At 37.0% G+C, this 14,024-nt stretch overlaps 1 protein-coding gene across 6 annotated transcripts in view; it reads left to right on the forward strand.

Annotated features, from left to right (window-relative positions):
- Nucleotides 1-1,810: 1,810 nt before the first annotated feature.
- Nucleotides 1,811-14,024, forward strand: part of LOC124596599 (epsin-1) — a 168,550-nt gene continuing 156,336 nt past the window's right edge. For 4 of the 6 annotated variants that reach the window (XM_047135795.1, XM_047135801.1, XM_047135800.1 and 1 more), the window contains exon 1: nt 1,811-1,917. The gene's annotated coding sequence lies outside the window, so the exon portion shown is untranslated. Of the gene's footprint in view, nt 1,918-1,999; nt 2,122-14,024 lie in introns of those variants that run through there. The other 2 variants (XM_047135799.1, XM_047135797.1) reach the window with 2 other exon arrangements.

Genomic DNA, 14,024 nt, shown 5'->3' on the forward strand with positions numbered 1-14,024 from the left:
GAACCAGATCTATCTCGTTAATAATGTACTGCTTGGAAGCAGTTTCTTATGCTTCAAGGAGTTCTGGCTCAAATATAAATTGAAATTACTTGCCAATTTTAAAGCAATCAGAAGTTTATGTTTGTAAAAGGAGAGAAATTTAATGTAACTCATATAAGATTAAACGAAGTTTTTCAGATATCAGATTCATAAAATGCTGGACATTTTATGAAGTTTAAAATGCCTGCCAGACACAACCAAATTACGAAAATAAAATTTGTTCTCCTTTTGGCAAATGCATGATACCCCAACACTTGAGTAACATTCTAGGTTGACTCATAAGAGTCTTTTGTGTGCATTTTCCTTTCTACACCCACTGCATTTTTACAGTACCAATGACTTTGCCAGTTGCTTTGCTATGATTGAACTTACATGGTCATTCCATTTCACATATTTCCTTTTTACCTTTTATGAATTGCCTAAATGTTTTTTGAACTTCTAAAGCAAGTTGCCAATTTTTGTACTGCCCAAAATCTTATTAAGACCATACAGAATATTTTGCAGCCTTTTTCAAACAGTGCTTCATGATAGACAACTGTACCATCTGTGAAAAACCTAAGATTAGTCTTAACATTGTCTGCAATGTCATTAATACACTTTATGGACAGCAAGGGTCCCAACACCATTCCCTGGGTACAGCTGAAGTTACTTCTACATATTCATTCATTTATTCATCCTTTTTTTGTGTGCATATTGTCATTAAACTTTCACTCAATTTAAAATTATGCATCTTTCTTGTCAAGAAATCCTCAGTCCAGATACAAATTTCGCGTAGACTCCATATGATCGTTCTTTCGTTAATAAGCCTTTATTAAAATGCTTCTCGGAAGTCAAGAACTACTGTCTTCATCTGATTGCGTTGATGCACGGCTCTCAAGGCGTCATATGATCAAAGCGCGAATTGGGATTCACATTACTGATGTGTATGACGTACTTCGTTAAATCTGTGGTCCGGATGTACTATAGGTTTCTACAACAGATGGATATCGAACTTATTGGTCCAGTTTTTTTTGTGGATCACCTCTGCCGCATGTGTGTGCTTTTTTCCCGCAGTGCGAGAGACTTATGGCATGTTGTGGTTAAAAGAATAGATAACCCAGCCACAAGTTTGCACAGAATCTGACAGGTATTCCATCTCAAACAACACGCACAACGGAATTCCATTCCAATCGAAAGCGATGAATCTGTATCGTAAAGTTATACGAGACACTTGTAGTAATGTAGATATGCAGGTAGAAAATTTTTGACAACAGTACTAGTAGATCAAATAAAATTTTAAAAAACCTCACTTTTAGAGGTAGCCACTGGATAGCGCGGCATGTTTGGTGAATCAGATCATGGTTACTAACCGACTTTGTACAGTGCGTCCAGTTTATGAATCTGTCTGTTTATCTATCTTCCAGTCTTACAAGCGTCAGATCGCTACTGCACAAAGAGCAATAACGCTTGAAAAATTACCGGTAATCAATATATATTTCAGTTAGTGGAAGAAACGGCAAACAAGAATATATTAACTACAGAACTTATATTCCATGCCTATTTGTGTGAAGATAGTTCCGGTATGTGTAAAGACTATCAGCAAAAGCTGATATACACCCGAAAGTTATCCCTTTCATAAACTCTTGAACCAGTAAATTTCCGGGGGAATTACATACAATAGTACAAGTGTAAATGCTTATTTCTCTTAATTGATTTTTGTTATAGGAAGTTGTCTCTCTGTAATAACAGCGCGCTTTTCTAAACAATTTGGTTGTAAGAAGGTCTTTGCCATGTTATCTTAGAGCGAATGATGTGACAACTGTGCGCAAAAAAAAGATGTAAGGACACTCACAATAGGAGTGTTATAGCAGTAGCTACCTTCATTTATGAAATTTTTGTGTAAGTGCAATTAATGTACAGGCTATTTAAAATCATTAATTAATGTAAAGAACCTCTTATTATCATGAACTCGTTAAATAGAGCAGGAAGTTCCACCATCTTGATATTTGCTGCGTTATTAGTCACTGTGTATTTGTCATAGTGAAGAGTGGTAGAAAAATTTTGTAAAAAGTGTCTTTTGTATGAGTATTCCATTCCAAAAACGTAAGTGACATTCGTTGGCGTGTCTTCTATTGCTAAATAGATATGCCATGTTTTTTTAATTTGAATAGCAGTGGATGACATACTTCTGCTCGGATTGTACACTGTCACTGTCAAAATCCATGTTCATGATTTTTAGATAAATGTTTGGTCTCTACTGTCATGTTACTAGGTGCCCTGCTGCAAGTGCTTTCCTTTGTTGTGGCATATTTACTTTACTACTATCCTTCATATCTTGCATTGTTTTCAGAAATGTCAGTGAAAGCGGCTTGACAGTCAGACAGTACGTTTTACAGGCGCTCCTTTAGAATTCTGTACAGAATTTGAGTTTGTTCGGAAGAGATAATGAATAATGTCCATGGAACAATGATGTAGACATGGCATAGTGAATATCTAGGTCGTCACTTTTTGTCAGTACAAGTTAATAATTGGCTGTAACAGGTTTCTGATGAGGGGGTTAAGGAATATGACGTATTTATTAATAATCATAGCAACATGCAAGTTGTCACGAATGGGAGTAATTCGTAAGGTGGAATGAATTAATATGGTGTTAAAGGAGGGTGGGGAGGGGGGAGGGTGAGTGTGCGTATTATTCCCAAAATACAACCAATTTTCCCTTTTTTCATGTATTTGTCATAAACTTACTCTCTGATGGAACTGAAACAATTCTCAGATAAATTTACGAAAATGATGATGATGTTAAATGTGCTGTCAAATGACCTTGCTTCAAGACCTGAAGTTTTAGTTAAGACTTGTGTGAATTTGCTTCCTTGGACTATATTCACCTCAAACTTGTTAACTATAAATCCAAATACCTGTTTGCAACTGACGATTGGGTTGCTGAAATAATGTTGTAGTTACTACTTCCTCATTTCTAAAATATTTTACCTGTATTAGATTGTCAGTCACACTGACTGACGAGATTACTGCTGCTGTTGTTTTCCAGATATTCATGACAGCATATTGCGCCTTACTTGTACTTATTCCACAGTTTGTTGGGCGAAATGCTAGTTAGTTGGTTGCGTGTTCCATTGATCAATTGTGCGGTATGGTAGCCGTTATGATGTGGAACGTGTCAAGTGCACAAGAAATCAACATATGAAACAAGATTTTTTAATATATACAGTGTTAAAGATTAATATTTCTATTATTTATCCCATTCCCTTAAATGGCACAACATGCATATACTATATTTATGGATTTATTTATTCCTATCCAAGAATTCACCTATGGTATAGGAGGAGTTTTCAAGGAGGTATGATTTCAATTTATTTTTGAAACTATTACTGCTGTCCGACATTTTATTTCATCTGGTAATTTGTCAAAAATTTTTATAGCAGCATGTTTTACCACTTTCTGTGGAAAAGATAGTTTGAGTAAAGGGTAGTGTTTCTCTTTCTTTTTTCTGGTATTATAATCTTGAATGTCACTGTTGTTTCTAAACTGGTCCATGTCGTTGAGAACAAATTTCGTTAGCGAGTAAATGTAGTGTGAGGCTGTTCTAAGAATTCCCAATCTTTTAAAAAGATGCCTACAAGATGTGCGACTATGAACCCCACACATTATTCTAACCAATTTCTTTCAAGCAGTGAATACTTTTTGTCTAAGTGTTGAGTTACCCCAAAATGTCATTCCATATGACAACGAGTGAAAGTATGAAAAGTGTGTTAGCTTACTAATTTCTATATCCTCAAAATTGGCAATTATTCCGATTGCAAAAGTTGTTGAACCTAGTCATTTTAGAAGATCCAAAATATGAATTTTCCAATTAAGATTGTCATCTATATGTACACCCAAAAACTTAGTATGCTCTACTCTGTCTACTGACTATTGATGTGTTATATTTATTGAAGGAACTATACTTTTTGCAGCAGAAAATTGGATGTAATGTGTTTTCTCAAAGTTTAAAGCAAGTCCATTTGCAGAAAACCAATTAATGACTTTTCCAAAGAATTTATTTGCATCATTTTCAGTTGGAGTTTCTTTTACTGGATTAATAATGACGCTTGTGTCATCAGCAAACAGTGTCGTTCAGCTTATTGTTGCAGATAAGAAGGGAGGTCGTTCACATATATCAACAACAGAAGGGCCCCATTATTGAACACTGTGGAACACCCAATGTAATTTCACCCCAGTTAGATGAAATGGCAAACTTATTTAAATCACTTGACCCATATAAACTTTTTGTTTCCTGTTCTGTAGGTATGACTTAAACCATTCATATGCTATTCCATTTATACCACATAATTGTAATTTCTGTAGCATAATGTCATGGTTCACACAATCAAATGCTTTGGACAAGTCACAGAAAATTCCTATTGGTGACATATTACCATTTAAAGACTCTGTTATGTGGACAGTTAAATTGTATATTGCTGTCTCAGTGGAACAGCATTTTTTAAATCCGAACTGTGATTTACTAAGTATCCCCTTACCGTTGAGATGGCTAACCACTCTTGAGTACATTACTTTCTAGAGATTTTTGAAAATGCTGTAAGCAAGGATACTGGCCGATAATTATTGACTTATGTGGTGTCCCCCTTTTTGTAGCCGGCTGGGGTGGCTGAGTGGTTCTAGGCACAACCGTCTGGAACCGCGTGACCGCTACGGTCGCAAGTTCGAATCCTGCCTCGGGCATGATTGTGTGCGATGTCCTTAGGTTGGTTAGGTTAAGTTGTTCTAAGTTCTAGGGGACTGATGACCTCAGCAGTTAATTTCCATAGTGCTCAGAGCCATTTGAACCATTTTTTAACCCCCTTTTTTTTTTTTTTTTTTTTTTTTTTTTTTTTAGAGAGAGAGAGGCATGACAGTGGCATATTTTACCCTGTCTGAGAAAATACCTTGAGTTAGTGATGCAGCTGTAGTTGTTCCACATTGTTGTAGTATCTTATTAGAGATGTCATCTTCTCAAAAACAACATTTATTTTTCAAAGATTTAATAATTTTACTTATTTCACAAGAGGTTGTTAGGTGAAACTTAATCTGACAAAAATTTTTCAAAACTGACTCTTCTATGTACCGCCTGGCTTTTTCTTTTGAACTATTCTCACCAATTTTTTTCTCCTACACTTACGAAATGGTTGTTAAATACATTAGCTACTTGTGTACTGTTGGTTACGATGTTCTCATTCTCTTTAATAGTAATACTACCTACCCCTGTGGTTACTTTTCCTGTCTCCCTTCTAATAACATTCCATATTGATTGTATTGCTGGAGTTGTTAATTTCTTCTCTAACATACATATTTCTTGATTTCCTTACAACTTTTCTCAGTGTTTTACAATAGTTTTTACAGTGTAAAACTACTTTTGGATCTTTACTAGTTCTTGCTGTCTCGTCAGTTTTCTTTTTCTTTCTGAAGACCCTTTAATACCTATGGTATTTGTTTTTGTCCAATTCCAGAGGAACTGTGTGCACTACAACTGTATTATTGTCAGTATAGTTTGGATAAATGGCAGCATCAGTCATAAATATTGAAATCCTTTATTTTACAGATAGATTTCGGTCACTGTGTGACCATCTTCAGTGAAAATTATTCGAATTTTGTGGGCTTATAACATAATAGCACAACATTTTCTATGAGGTATAACAAACACTTTGATGAATACTTCCAAAAGATAACTTCACTTTTTGTGCATACGATAATTTTTAAAATTTGCAGAAGAGCATATCTTGTAATGATAGGAGTTGCTGATCCAACATAGTACATGAAGATATCTTTTGGAAGTAATCATAACAGTACATGTTACACCTCATAGAAAATGTTGTGTTATTATGTTATACCTCCACAAGGTTCGAATAATTTGCATTGGAAGTGGTTACACAGTGACCGAAATAGATCTGTAAAATGAAGGATTTCAATGTTTATGACCGATGCTGCCCATTATCCAAAATATATTGGAAATACTATATGTAAATTTCACCTTTTAAGAAGATAATGTAATGTGTGACGTATATAGGTATTCATCTTTGTGATATCAGACCTTATATTCGGAATTAATTCAGGTTTGATAGTAGTGAATTTGTTGCTGGAGGTGCACATCCAGATTGCCTTTCGGATGTTGTAAGCAAACTGTTGCACAAGTAAACGGTAGGTATCTGTATTGTTCACCAGTGAGACATGTGGTAGGCTTATTGCCAGCCTCATTTCATCCCATGCAATAGTCCCTCACTTCTGTATATCTGTATCACCCGCGCATTTATGGCACACTGTTAGCATGATGTATTAAATTATCTAGTTTTCAATGTATTTGTACCCAGCCAGCTACATGTACGAACATTTCATGTTCCATGAAATCCAGCGAACCATTTCCCAAGCTTAAAGGATATAGTGCCTGTTGTAATCTCCTGAAGTATTTATGCACTGCTGTTGTAAAGGCATGTGTCTATAAAGTCATCTTCAGCAAGTCGTTTGCAGAAACTACTTGTGCAAGTTGTGTCATGTGGGAACATCCCCAGCAACTTGACTTCTGCAAGGTTTGTCAACTTGCAGAGTAGCTTCTGCAAGTTAGTGGAAGAAGTTTCCTACATCTTTTTGCAAGTGCATGCTAGTTGCTGTAAATTCTTCTCAAACTTGCAGAAGTTGTGTGTGTTCATTACTGGTATGATAATGTTAGTGTCGAAAAGGGGAATGATGCGAAGACAGATGGCCCAGAACAAAAGTGCCATTGGAACCCTTAAATGTATATAACTGATCACCAGAGCCAAGGAAGTGTTAAATTAATATGCAGATTACATTGTTTCACCAGAAGGGGAAGTAAAATGGAAGTACAGACATCCTTAAATTTTAGCTATTACTATTATTATTATTATTTTCTGTTAGCATAAAAATAAATGTCTTGCATTCGTAATAAAAGTAATGAATACTGTTTGCAAAAATAGAAGAGTTATTAAAAGGCTATATGTTGGTGGTACAGCTTGCTGCATTTTTGTATCCTGCTTTTGAATATATGATTGTACAGTAGATGAGATGTTCGAAAATAATATACAACTTTTTGAGAAAGGCTTCAGTGTGAATGATGTCCTCTGATTTCATTTCATACAATAATGTCTTTTGATAACTTGATTATTATGCCTCTTCATTTCTTCACATAAGCATTTGTTTTTTTCTTAATATTGTTTTTTGTAATGATTTTTCTTCAACAACAACAACAACAACAACAACAACAGTAATAGTAGTGATAAAAATAGTATTAGTAGTAGTAGTAGTAGTTGTTGTTGTTGTTGTTGTTGTTGTTGTTGTTGTTGTTGTTTCATCAACGGTGGTTGCTGCTCCGTTTTTAATCACAAGACTATAAACGCTCACTTGCTTATCTCCTGATGCAACACTAGTGGAAGCACTTCTGGAAGTACTTGCAGCGAGTTCCTTTAATTAACCTGCAGAAGTAACCTTGTGCAAGTTTTTCTTGTAATGTAAACCTCCTCAGCTAGTGCGTGCAGAAGTTACTTATGGAAATTAGTTGCTAGTGGATACACATCTTAAGGATATGTACTCTAGTGTAGAGAATGGCTTGCATACCTCATAGCAGGGTGCTGCTGCTTGATTGTAAGGATGCTTAAGAGTTTTTGTTCAGCTTTACAGGTAATTAATGAGTGATTTATTTAGTGTGGTCAGTCTGTCTGGGGTCAACAGAAACCTCCGATCTTACTCGTCGGCTTTGACCCGTGACGTAAGTGTGTTGTGGTGTGTGACGTCATTACGGCGCGGAGTTTGGTTTGTGATTGTGGCGTGTTTGTAGACGTCGTGGGGGTGTTTGTCGTGCCCTCTGGTGGTGTGTTCATGGTTTACGTTTGTTTGGTTTGTTGGGGTCAGTTAGCTGTTGCTCAGTGGTGAGTGCTGTGTTCGTGGTTTTGAAGCGGAATTTGTATTAGTGAGTTAACGGTTTTGTGTGATGGTTAATCTAATGGTAATTGCTGTACGTCGGGTGAGTTTGTTATTGAGTGTATTCGGTTGTGGTTTTTTGTTCAGGAATGGATTGGTGGATGGGATCGGGAGATTCTGTTGAGCTATATAGGTCAAGGGAAGTGTTCGATCCCAATTTATGGGATCGTGAGCTGCTGTAGATGTATGTAGGTTTAAGGGAAATGTTTGTTTGCTATGGTTTGTGGTTTTTTTTTTTATTTTTGTATTGGTGGATGGGATCGGGAGATTCTGTCGAGCTATATAGGTCAAGGGAAGTATTCGATCCTAATTTATGGGATCGGGAGCTCTTGTAGATGTATGTAGGTTTAAGGGAAGTGTTTTTTGAGTTTTGTATCGGGGGATGTGATCGGGAGATTCTGTTGAGCTATATAGGTCAAGGGAAGTGTTCGATCCTAATTTATGGGATCGGGAGTTACTGTAGATCTATGTAGGTCAAGGGAAGTGTCTGATTCTGGATAAGAATGTGTTTTTTGGTATTTGGTCAGTTTCGTGATGTTGATTTTTTTCGTCGTTTTGCGTGGTTTTGTATGGCGGTCGGTGGCTACATTTGTGTATATTTAGTTTCTCCCCACCCAAAAACCCCCAATTTCCCACGCTTTTCACGTTAGAGTCATTAGGCTTTTTGTGAAACCTGTGTATTTCAGTGTTTATGATACGTATGCGATGTTTTTATATCCGCCATATTGGAATTGTCATTTATGGTCGTTTCCGCCATATTTGTGACGTCATGGGTAAGATCGGACGCTTCTGTATTTCCTCTGTCTGTTATTAAAATCCATAGTATATGACCATTACGTGACTCCTGTCACCAACATGTAGCTGCCCACAGTGACTGACTATGGTTGTGGCAGTTTTTGCGAAATTCAGCCATGTATGATACATTTTTTTGTGCCTCCATGATCTGGGATATAGCACCTCACACATTGGGCACCCATCTCAAAATGTGATTGTATCACACATCTTGCCCATCCTGCACTGGATTCCCGATGACAGTAGGACCCTGCAAGGTCTGATGATATCACAATCATGTGACTCAAGACTGTTTCATCTACTGTGGTGTTCAGTGTACTCTGTACAACACAGCAGCTATCATGTGACTTCTTGGTAACCACCATATGAAGAACATCATTTCCATCAAGCTGTTATTTTTAAATGATACTTCTTTGGGCATTCATAGGCAGTTTTGAGTGTTGCTTATTCTCAAGTGCGTAATAGGTGCAGATACTTAATCTTTGTAAGGAGTGAGAAACAAAAATTACATGCCATGCACATTTACTCATAGCATGGTTGTACATTCTACTTGGTAACATTTAATTGATTAACATCACAGGTTAATGTAAACATGAGTTAAGCCATTGCAAATGTGAAAGTCTGGTACATTCCTAACCAATGTAATTGCCAGAATGTTGGATGCAAGCTTCAAACATGCTTACATTGTGTTGTGCAGGTGCTTGATGTCAGTTTGTGTGATTGAGTTCCATGCCTATTGCACTTGGTTGGTCACTACAGTGATGGTAAATGGTGGTTGTAGATGACGCTGGTGTTGTCATCTGATGATGTCACATATGTACTCCATTGGAGAGAGATCTGGTGATAGAGCAAGCAAAGGCAACACGTCGACACACTGTAGAGCATATTGGCTTACGGCAGCGGTATGTAGTAGAGCATTATACAGTTGGAAATCACCCCACTGGAATGCTGTTCATGAATGGCAGCACAATAGGTCAAATCCCCAGTCTGATGGACAAATTTGCAGTCAGGGTGCATGGGATGGACATGAGAGTGCTCCTGCTGTCAAATGAAATTGCAGTTCCACCTGTAACCCCAGGTGTAGGTCCAGTGTGTGTAGCACACAGACAGGTTGGTTGAAGGCCCTCACCTGGCCTCCTTTCAACCAACACAAGGCCATCACTGGTACTGAGGCAGAACCAGCTTTCATCAGAAAATACAGTAGACTGTGCCTTCTAATGAACTCTCGCTTGATACCCCCACCCCTGAATTCTCAAATGATGGTGGTTTGGGGTCGGCGGAATGCTACAGGGCATCTGGCTCGGAACTATCCTTGAAGGAACTGGTTTGTAACAGTTTGTTGTGTCACTATAATGCCAGCTGCTGCTCAGATTGCTGCTTCAGATGCATTACAACGTGCCAGAGCCCATGCCAAACATGAAGGTTGTGCCTCTCAGTAGTGTTATGTGGCTGTCTGGAGCCTGGTCTACTTGCAGTGATACATTCTCGTGACCACTGCTTCCAGCATTCATGTACAGTGGTTACCCTCCTGCCAAGTTTTTCTGCAGTATTGCAGAAGGAACATCCAGCTTCTTGCAGCCCTTTCACACAATCTCATTGAAAGTAAGTGAGCTGTTGATAATGTTGTTGTCATCTTAAAGGCATTCTTGACTAACATCAACTTGCGATGTGCCACATCCAATTTCAAAGGTAGCTAACACTCACAACTGTTACAGTATACATTTAAAGCAAACCTGATTTGCCTCCTCATAGTGCTGCTACTAATGCTTCTCGTATGCAGTTGGCACAAAATTTGAATAGGTATCATCTTTCAAATGTAGAAACATGCCTACCAACTTTTGTTTATGTCAAACAAGGCCTTCTTGGTGTTGAGATTTTCCCTTTGACAGTGGATGTAAAATTAAAGTGAGGAGAGACTGCCACAAATGATGGGACTGGTGCAACTGTTTCCTTGACCAGCAAGCATATGCAAAATACTGCTGTGTAAGTTCTGAAATGGTGGAATTCTGTGAAGACTGTGTGTGCATAAGAAAGAAACCTCAAATCTACCAGAAGTGAACAGAGAAGTGAATGTGTGAAGACAAAAGTAGATAATTGTTACTACAACAAATAAGATTGAAGACTTGAAGATGTTGGGGCTGGCAATGTTGGAAATGCTTCAGTGTAGCTTGTCAAGTGAACATAAAGGTGTCTTTAAAATTGGATGGAAGCTACCTGCGTAATTGCATTAAATTTCAATGGTTGATGGTCCAATATTTGTGGCATTGAATTCACATTTGGGAATAGTGGGGTTCAAGTCTCTGTCTGGCAGTCTAAAATACTCAGGGATTTCTGTAAATCAATCTGTGTGAATACCAGTATGGTTCCTTTGAAAACTAAATGGTTGATATCATTCCGCATCTGTGTTCTATCTTAATTTTTGCTACACATCTTCTGATGACTTCCTCACTGATGGGGTGTTAAACCCTAGACTTTTAACCTGAGTGAAAGTATAGCAAACTAATGCACTGACTTGAAAATAAAATTAAGTATTAAGTTTTCCCTGTACTTATCACTGTTCATTTTGCCAAACATCTTTCTCTGTGTACACAGATCCACAACTTTATAAACAAAATTACTGCCTCCTCTGTTTGTCTTCATCTTTCTACACTTCTTCCATCTAAAAACAAAAAAAAATGGTTCTTTGTTGAATGATTCTGCAATAAAAAAGGCAAAGGTTTTGTTGTCATGAGAACTGATCATTTTGGCATACTGTTATAAAATTTTCACTTGAAAATTGATTTATTTTTAAAATTTTAAGTTTGTTAAATTGATGAGTATATTTAAACTTGGTTTTGAAAGCATTACTTCTAAAAAAAAATATAAAATGCATGACAGTGTATGTAAAATACTTTTAATTTTTAAAAATTTCCTTAAAAAAACTTCTGTTTGCAATTTAACAAGTGTAAGGCATGACTTCTTGTGTCAGCACTAATAAAAATATGAAGTCATAAAATGTCACTTTCCAAGCACAAGCAAGCTTAGAGTGCATCCCATGTGTTCTAACTGGATGCTCATAAGAGCATTGAACTTGGCTGTGGAGGTGGTCTTGCAAGGTTAAATTGAATGTGATAACTAATACTGAAGCAAACAGATAAGAGTAAGCTGAATCTATTGTATACCACATAGACCATATCTCATTTCCTGAAAAGACAAAAACATTTAAGCAAAGACATTGTAGTTGCCCTTATTTCATGAAACGTTCCATACAGAGGTCTTAAGCATATTAGATGTGGTATTCCATGAATGTGACACATTACATCAGTTCCCAAACAAAATGGAAAGTGTTAAAGATTTTTTTTTTCTCTATTTTGCTTAAGATGGCTGAATGTTATCTGCTGCATATGTTACTTTATACTGAAGTAAAATATCTTTTACTGTAGCTGAGTAAAAAACTAATGCTGCAATAACACCTGTACTACTCTATATGTTAATTTAATTTCAGTAAGAACGTTATCACATTTTAACAGATTGTGTGACGAATACGCACACATTGTGGAAGTGCTACAGTTGAAATGGTTTGTATAGTTAATTTTCTTACTGAATACAGTTGTTTCTAAGGACAGTTCTTTCATATTGCCTGAAGTCATTTGGTGCTATTGCAGCTTTAGAAAATAGGTGCTTAAAATATTTAGTAAATGGTTAATTAATGATTCTCTCAACACTTGCATTACTAGTTTCAAACCTTTCAGGTTCATTCTCAAGCCTGGCCTGCTGAGGATGCCCAGACAGTACTTGATCTTAATACTTTGCCATCCGCATGTCTCGTACAAATTTATTCGCTTGGCGCTGGCAGCGCTAATTCGGATTACTTAGCTTGTTGTTGGCCTCTTATCACCTTTCTGTTGCCAACAAGCTTCAAACACATTGACTTTTGCGTGCTTCAATTTTTCCGGAAAGCCTCTATTTTGCTTTATTGTTCCACAAACTCGAATTTTCTTTTCAAGTAATTTCTCTGCCAGTTCTAAACTGTTATAAGAATTATCCATGTAGAGTTGATACCACTTTACATAAGAAGGTGCCAATAGTTCCATCACTGTTTTTGCTAAAGGTTGTCCAGTGCTGGAATATATCTCGAATGAGGAAATGTATCCCGTACTCGAATCACACAGCATCCCAATGAGTATGCCGTATTTCATATAATTTTCGATGTATTGTAAACTTTAAAATTTAACTGTCCATGCCACGGTACGATTCCTTCATCAATTGAGATCTTTTGACTTAGATTAAATGCTTCTTTAAACTTTTTGGAAAAATAATAAATTATGAATTGCACTTCGAAAAGCTGGTCGGCATTATCCGTTTTATTGTTGTTGCTAGAAAAATGTAAAAATGATAATATTTGTCTGAATCGGTTGCAGGGCATCATATTGTGAAATATCGGTGTGTCTATCAACAGACGCATTGACCAGTAATCATCGATCCTTGCTTTTTTTACAATTCCCATAAGGATAGCAACTCCAAGCCATTTTCTAAGTTTGGGTCCCATAACGTCAACAAATTTGGCATTTTTTGATATCCAGTTTCCTTCTATCGCATTTTTGACTCTTAATACTTGTTGGTTTCATTGCTAATAGGTTCAAATAGATCGTTCCCAATATATAATTCTACGGTACCCACGATGCTCTGTGTATCTTTGGGAAATATGTGTGGATCCGGAGATCGTTCAGGTTTATTATTGGTCCTCAGTAAATCATAGTCTGTCTTCTTCATCCGAATCAGTTGGCAACTGTCGCGTTTGCTGAATTCTTCTTAGACATATTTCACTATCTTCTGATGATCCTCCTCCTTTCATTTTTTTGATAACCAATGTCTTCTTCCCAATCGGCCAAGTCGTCCGAATGTCAGACAAGACATCCGCGCATTCATCGTAAATAATCGTATCGTCTCTTTTGTCTGCCATGATGAAAGCGCACAAGTATTTACAAAAACATCGAAAGGGTGCAAAAAAAGGGCAGGTATTATCACGTAATAGGGGAGAGAGTGTGGCAGATATGATACGCAAGTTGGGATGGAAGTCATTAAAGCAAAGACATTTTTCGCCACGGCGAGATCTATTTACGAAATTTCAGTCACCAACTTTCTCTTCCGAATGCGAAAATATTTTGTTGAGCCCAACCTACATAGGTAGGAATAATCATAAAAATAAAATAAGAGAAATCAGAGCTCGAACAGAAAGGTTTAGGTGTTCGTTT

This window comes from Schistocerca americana, chromosome 2 (genome assembly GCF_021461395.2).
Source record: "Schistocerca americana isolate TAMUIC-IGC-003095 chromosome 2, iqSchAmer2.1, whole genome shotgun sequence".
In the NCBI taxonomy this organism is placed as follows: domain Eukaryota; kingdom Metazoa; phylum Arthropoda; class Insecta; order Orthoptera; family Acrididae; genus Schistocerca; species Schistocerca americana.